This window comes from Gallus gallus, chromosome 14 (assembly GCF_016699485.2).
Source record: "Gallus gallus isolate bGalGal1 chromosome 14, bGalGal1.mat.broiler.GRCg7b, whole genome shotgun sequence".
Classification (NCBI taxonomy): domain Eukaryota; kingdom Metazoa; phylum Chordata; class Aves; order Galliformes; family Phasianidae; genus Gallus; species Gallus gallus.
Window position 1 is genome coordinate 1855154 of NC_052545.1, and position 6660 is coordinate 1861813.

At 40.8% G+C, this 6660-nt stretch overlaps 1 long non-coding RNA gene across 5 annotated transcripts in view; it reads right to left on the reverse strand.

Annotated features, from left to right (window-relative positions):
* Positions 1-5784, reverse strand: part of LOC101748820 — a 41811-nt gene extending 36027 nt beyond the window's left edge. For 2 of the 5 annotated variants that reach the window (XR_006931500.1, XR_005839859.1), the window contains exons 1-3: positions 5485-5784; positions 3865-3954; positions 2462-2567 (exon numbers count right to left, since the gene is read on the reverse strand). This is a non-coding gene — a long non-coding RNA (uncharacterized LOC101748820). The remainder of the gene's footprint in view (positions 1-2461; positions 2568-3864; positions 3955-5484) is intronic. The other 3 variants (XR_006931501.1, XR_006931498.1, XR_006931499.1) reach the window with 2 other exon arrangements.
* Between the last annotated feature and the right edge of the window lie 876 nt (positions 5785-6660).

Consider the following 6660-nt stretch of genomic DNA (forward strand, 5'->3'; position numbering starts at 1 on the left):
ATTTTGGGAGAGAATTCCAGTAAGGTCACTAGGGAAAATAAACAAATGTGCTTGTTTTCACATTGCTGAGATTTTGACTTTGTTTTTGAGTTATCAAAACATGTCAAACAGCTCAGAGCCTAATGAGAATTCCACTCACCAAAAGCAAATTACATTTATAAATGAGGAGAAATGGTTGAAAATTCTGAGTTTGAGTGCTTGATGAAAGTACACTGATCACTTCATTTTTCAAAAGGCAGAGACAAGTTTGGGGTGTAAGTATTGTCAAAAGGTCTTTTCCATATCAATTAGCTGTGTAATTAACAGCATTTTTTTTTAAAGTACAGAGGTACATTAGTTGTGGTTCATCTTGAAGAAGGAAATGGTTTATATACACGTAAATACATAATGCTCACAGAGTGAAAGCCATGAACCAGACAGTCCATTCTGTGACTGTAAAGAAAAGAAATGGCATTTGCACTAATACTTCATCTTTGCTAGAGGAAAACAAGATGCTAATTTATAAACCAAGTTAGTCATTACTGGCTTGATTTACTAGTTATTGCCAATAAATCCATGGAGACAACAAACACCTTTTATTTCAAAATGAGTCAGTCATATCTATTACACCTACCCAACCACCACTAGGAGTTGACTATTTCAGAGTGAAAACATGTAGTATTTTCCTCCAGTTAAGACACACTGTAAGATCAGGAGGAAGATATGGAGAAAGGTCAGCAAGGATTACTCTTCAGAAGGACAGATTGCTCATTAGTGGATGCAATAGACTTATCACCACCGAAAGAACAAAACTTAGTGATTATATCTAAGAAGTATGAATGTTTTCCTTGTCAAATGTCATTCCCTTTAGAATCTGGCAATAGTAACTTAATATAATTTTTCTTTCATGTGAAATTAAGTTAGGCTGTGACTCCATATGTAATCTTTTTCTCATGATGGTAGTATAATTTGATATATCAACAGTATATTTATAATGCAAATAAACTTCATTGTGACTCCCCAAAGGGAACTGATCTAAATCTCACTGAAAGAAAAATGGAAAGATTACCATTGACTTCTCTGATCTTTGGTCAAACCATTGTAGCTGTAGGACTCTTTTGCTTTCCTCCTTTATGCCTCAAATCCAGAAACCACACATATTTTATATCTGTGTATTTGAGTCATCCCTTATTTTGTTCCCATTATTTCACAAAGTGTTAGAGGTGCACTTACAATGTAAAACAAAGCAATTATCGTGTTGTTTCAGTGTTATTATCTTGGCAGCAGAGCACACAAGTACAACAGTGCTAAAATCTCAAGTTTACATCAGATTGCACAGAGCAAATCTTGCAGGCAGGTAACCCTGCTCATTTCCATAGCCTCGCAATCAGTTACAGGGGAGCAAATCCAGCCCCATCTCTGCACAATTACTGTGGCTTTCCTCAGCAGTCTGATCATGTCATAATTCACTTTAATGCTCATGTATACTAGCTTGAGGGCTTATATAATTATTACGCCTGTCTCATCACGAAAGTGGGATAAATCACACCCGAATACAAGAGTAGAAACGTGTTGTTGTGTTTAGATTTAAAACATTTTAAAATCATTATTAAATGAGCAAATTATGTATGCCCTGCAGTAGATGGTTCAAGTCAAAGCTATCTGGAAAATTCTTAGGACTGCTGATATGAATTTTGAACAGTATAATCTTGTTAGAAGGGAACATTGATTAACAGGGTTGTGATGAATTCATCTGAATGTAATGCAAGAATTAAAAGAGGGAGAGAGAAACACATGGGATATAAAATACAGTCCATTTGGATATGAGAATATTTCATAGATCAAGCAGTGCTTTATCCTAAGCCACAAGTTATCATATTCATAAGGGACTCTAATTATACAGACATCTGTTAGGAGTGTATTTACAGAAAGGTTTCAAAATAGCCCAGATGATCATTCCCAGTTAAGATACAGTTCCAGAAGGTGGGTGTCCCCTGACTGCGGAGGCAGAGGCTTCAGCATCAGGTGGGTCTGAAGCATGAAAGGAATTAATGGAAAATTAGATGTTCTATAAAAGCAAATGCCTGGGAAAATAAGACATCTAGGGCCTGATTTAAACTTTAGGGAAAAGGATTGCTTTGACTTCCATACCCTTGTCTCAGGGCCTTCTAGGTTATGCAAATGGGAGTATTAAAACCACTGGAGTGTGGTATAATGATGAAGAACTTGAAGATACATCATGGCATAATACAAGATGCCTTGTTAAGGAGATGTGCTGTGTTGCTGGAAGAGCACTCAAAAGCACTAAACAAGCTGCTTTCAGTCACTCCACAGTCCAAGTAAAAGGTACAGCTCCCTCCCTATATCAATTACAGATACATCCAGAACTTTGCAGTTTGCAATGCTGTTTTACTTTGTCATCATTTTCCTGACTCATTAGACTTTTTAGTGCTTGTGCAGATAGCTTTTATGAACACCTTACCTATCAGTTGATGTAGAAACTGACTGGAGTGGGAGTACAGGGCTACAGAAGGCAGATTCACTCTCTTCTTTGCCTTATGTTTTATCTTAATGTTCTTGACTTTCTTCTACAGACAAACCAGCAGAAGCAGTATTAAGACAGGCAGTAAATGACTGCATTATTCAGAACCAGTGTCACTCTTTGGGTCACTGTTAAGTTTTGTATAGTTCTAACTTTCCCCATCTTCATAATCAGATCACCTTTCTCTCCTTAAAGGAAGAGGACAAGACATGGTCTGATTGCTAACATCTTGCCTGCTCTATCAAAACCAAGGTCTGAGCCACCGCGTCCACTCACACAACTTCTACATGTTTGCTTTGGCACTGCCACCATTGGCACCATTTCAGATAACACTGAGATCTACAGAAAACACTGAGTTTTCCTTTTCAGCCACCATGATTATAAAAATGTCACATGCAAAAGAACGGGGAATTATAGATACCATAGAAAAACCTAGTATTCCTTCTCAGTTGCACTACGCAAACAGCAAATAGAGATAAAAACTCAGGAGACCACAGCCTCTCTACAATGCTTCTGTTATTATTCAGAGGTATCTGCCTATTCCAGCATTAGGGATTGATGGCAACAGGAGGAATGGGGACCCCCGTTCTGAGGTTTCTGCCCATCTTCTCATGCTGCGAAGCAAAGCAGGAAGACGTGGGAAGGGGAGACAAGAAACATTCACCCACCTCAGAAGCATGCTGCCTATCTGTCTGTAAGGGAGGGTGTTTATTTACAGGGCAATTAGGCTTTGTTTGTTACTAATTTAAGTGGGAGGGTCTCTAATTTAGATAACACACCTGGTACAAAGTGGGCTTAAGGCAGGTCTGGCAGCAGGGAGAGAAAGAGCAGAGCGATGCAAATGACTGCAGCCTGCAGGGCAAGGAATGCTCTCAGGCTATTTGAGTTAAATAAGAACAAGTTAGAGAGGAGGAGCTGGGGGGAATAAGTACAGAGATTTGCTCTGAGTTTGGTACTGTGGCATTGGATGTTGTACTCCTATGTCAGCTCTGGCTGAAACTTCAAACCCAAATCACTCACATGGTCTTAGATGTGGTGCCTTTCCAGGCATGGGTATTACGTGTGACAGAGGATTATCTCACTTTTTGGAGCTTTGTCCCAATAGGAGTAGGAGCATAAATGGTTTAGGTCCTTTCACACAGGGACAGTGGGCACCAAAACAGGAATGACCTAAAGGCATAAGATAATCTTGGTGTTCTTCAGGGGAAGATGTGCTTAAAGGGCAAAGGGGACTTCAAGCCTCTCTCAGCAGCCATACCATCACACTCCAATGGTATGAACATACAGCTCAATCATGTGCTGAGTAATTATCTTTCTCTATCATTATGCCCAGCTGTACTTACCCACCATTTCTGGCCAACCTGAGCTTTTTTCCTTAATCCATGCCTTTTGCTAGAAGTTTGTTCTTTTGGGATGAAACCTCTAGGTTTGTCCTATGAAATAAGGCCAAGATAGCAGGATTTACAGGAAAGTAAAAGGAAGTTCCAGATTGCAAGCGAGGGGGGCTGTGACTGTGATCCTGTGAGGGTGGCAGGGAGCAAAGAACTGCACTGAAACTTTTAAACTAAGTTTGCAACATTGTGGTCAGCAATGGCAGAATGCGCTTCCAAACGGAAATATGGGTTAAGGGAAGAGATCTGCTGAAAGAATGTATCCTTCGTGCAGGAACTTTATGCATTTAACAGATCTTCTCTGAGTTTCTCAATAGCATGCCATACGCCAGCAACTTCATAGAAAAATGGACTTTCAATTTTGATTCTGATGTTAGCAGGCATCTCCTGCAGGCCTACTTCAGAAAGACTCTGGATCAAAATGGTTCGCAAGTTGGGAGATGGTTTTCTTCTTCTCAGACATTCTTTCCTAGGTCCTTTACAAACCCTAACGTGGGACTGAACAACTGCTTTAATCTAACTGGGAAATTGAGCTCAGGGGAAGGATGGGATTTGTTTGCAGTTATTAAAACATCTTTCAGATTATTATTATTTATTTTTTTCTTGAATCACAGGGCATTACATAATTCATAATGTGGGGTTCTTTTTCATGAGCTTATGTGACTCACAGAAGTCATCAGAGGAAGTGAAACAAGCAGTTTTTGTCCTTCCAAAGTGCACTTCGTTGATAAACTGGCTTTTCTTTAGTAATGTGATGCTAATTTCCAGCACATATAAGACACTTCCACCAGACCTTTCAGCACTTGCAAATATTTTGCAAATAGACCAGCATCCCACGTGTGCAGTGACTCCTGATCTACCTGAGAAGAGGATGGCTTCATAGACCAATTCACTGGATGGGGACCAAGAAGCTCAAAAACTGCAGGGGTTTCATGCACAAGCCTGTACAAACTACTTAATCCCTGCCCCCCTGGGGCTGCACGCATTCCCAGCCTCTAAAACGCTACAGGTATTCTCTGACCAGTCTGTATTGTCTTCACAGCAACATCTACAAGAGACTTCCAGTCCAGTGCAGTGACATTTGCTGAACGCAAGGCATAAACGCAGACTCACCACCACTCAGCTCCCAAGCCCTGTTTCCTACAATACAGCTCAAGTTTATCCACAGGAGCTGACCTCAATTCCTCCAGCAGTGCTCTGTCCTCTCAGAGGGAAAGACCTCTTTACCCTCACTCAGACCCTTTCTTGGGATTTTGCTGAAATAAATTCCCCTTTAGTTATTGCTGGTGCTGCACAGAATCTCATGGGTATTATATTTTTGCTTCATGCATAGCAAACAGGTATTGGACAAGAGAGATTATCACATTACAAAGGAGTAATGAAATAAAGAGCTTACCTGTGTCCTGAGCTCACAGAAGAGCTCCAAGAGGAGTGATCTCCAGATAGAGATCCTTCCTCCTTGGGAGTCAGCCCTTAATGGGGCCTAGGAGGGGTGCAGCCAGGATCCACCCCTTCCGGTCACTCAGGTGAAATTGCCTTCACCTGTGCCCCTGCGGCTGACTCAGCACTCACCTCAGGTGGTCAATTAGAGGTTCAGGCCGTGATTCAACAGTTCCCATACAATTCACAACATGTACTCCACAGCAGCTTTCTGATCTAAAATGTGATATAAATGTAGGGGGACTGCCCATGTGTGGTTGTACCACCAGATTTCAAAGTTACTGATGGAACACAAATGGTGTTAGACATAAAATAAAGGCTTATATCATGTCAAGAGAATTTTTTCAAGAAGAATTAAGTATGTTCTTTATATGAAATACGTCGCTACATTTACTGAAAGGAAAATCGTACAAAACATGCACGTACTTCAGAACAACTGACCTTTGAGGACACCACCTTGTGGCCACGTACACAAAGGCAGGGAAGGATGCATTGTGCATGAAACACCAATAGGTGACCTGAGCAAACGAACATGCACACTTTTGCTGGCATACTCCAAGCTCATCGGGGCTGGCTGCAACTCAGTAAACAGAGGTATTTGGGAGCAGAAATTCAGTGATTAGCGTAGCATTTTCCATGTGCATTCGTGATTCTCTTTAACATTCTGGGGTCTTGTTCTGAAAAATTTTCAGAAAGAATAAATGAAAGTAATACTTTGCAGCTGGGAGGCAGTTCAAGCTACATGGACCCCATCCACCCTACAACCATTTCCTTACCTGGTGGAATAACCCTGTTGTAACCAGATCCCTTCCCCGTGTTGTATTTGTGGTGTAGGTGAGACCTTATTGCAAAGGTAGAGCATGATTTACATGAGTCATCAGCTTAAGTACCTTCGTGGTTTAATGCTTCCAAGGTGCTTTGAGGGATCTAATTAGGTCTTAAATTTCAGTGACTGAGTCTACTGGCTGGAAGAGCCATCTACTTCTTGTCTCCTAAGCAATCAAAAGGAGAGGAACAATAGGAATGGTGATTAGCTCTCCTCAAGGACACTGACAGTGATGCTATCTACCTAATGGGATTACTATGATGAATGCCTTCATAGTGCAAAGCTAAGTACGAAGATACTGATACCACAAAATGGGGAAAAAAAAAAAAAAAGTAATAATTTTAAAACATTCAATGTGATGGGAGTAGTGGTCCATGCATTTGATTTTATATTGCCAATAGGTTAGTGGTCTTGTGTGGAAGGAGACTCTGAACGGCTTTCATATTCTGTAAGTTCACTCTCCATCCACCTCAGCTCCTCCC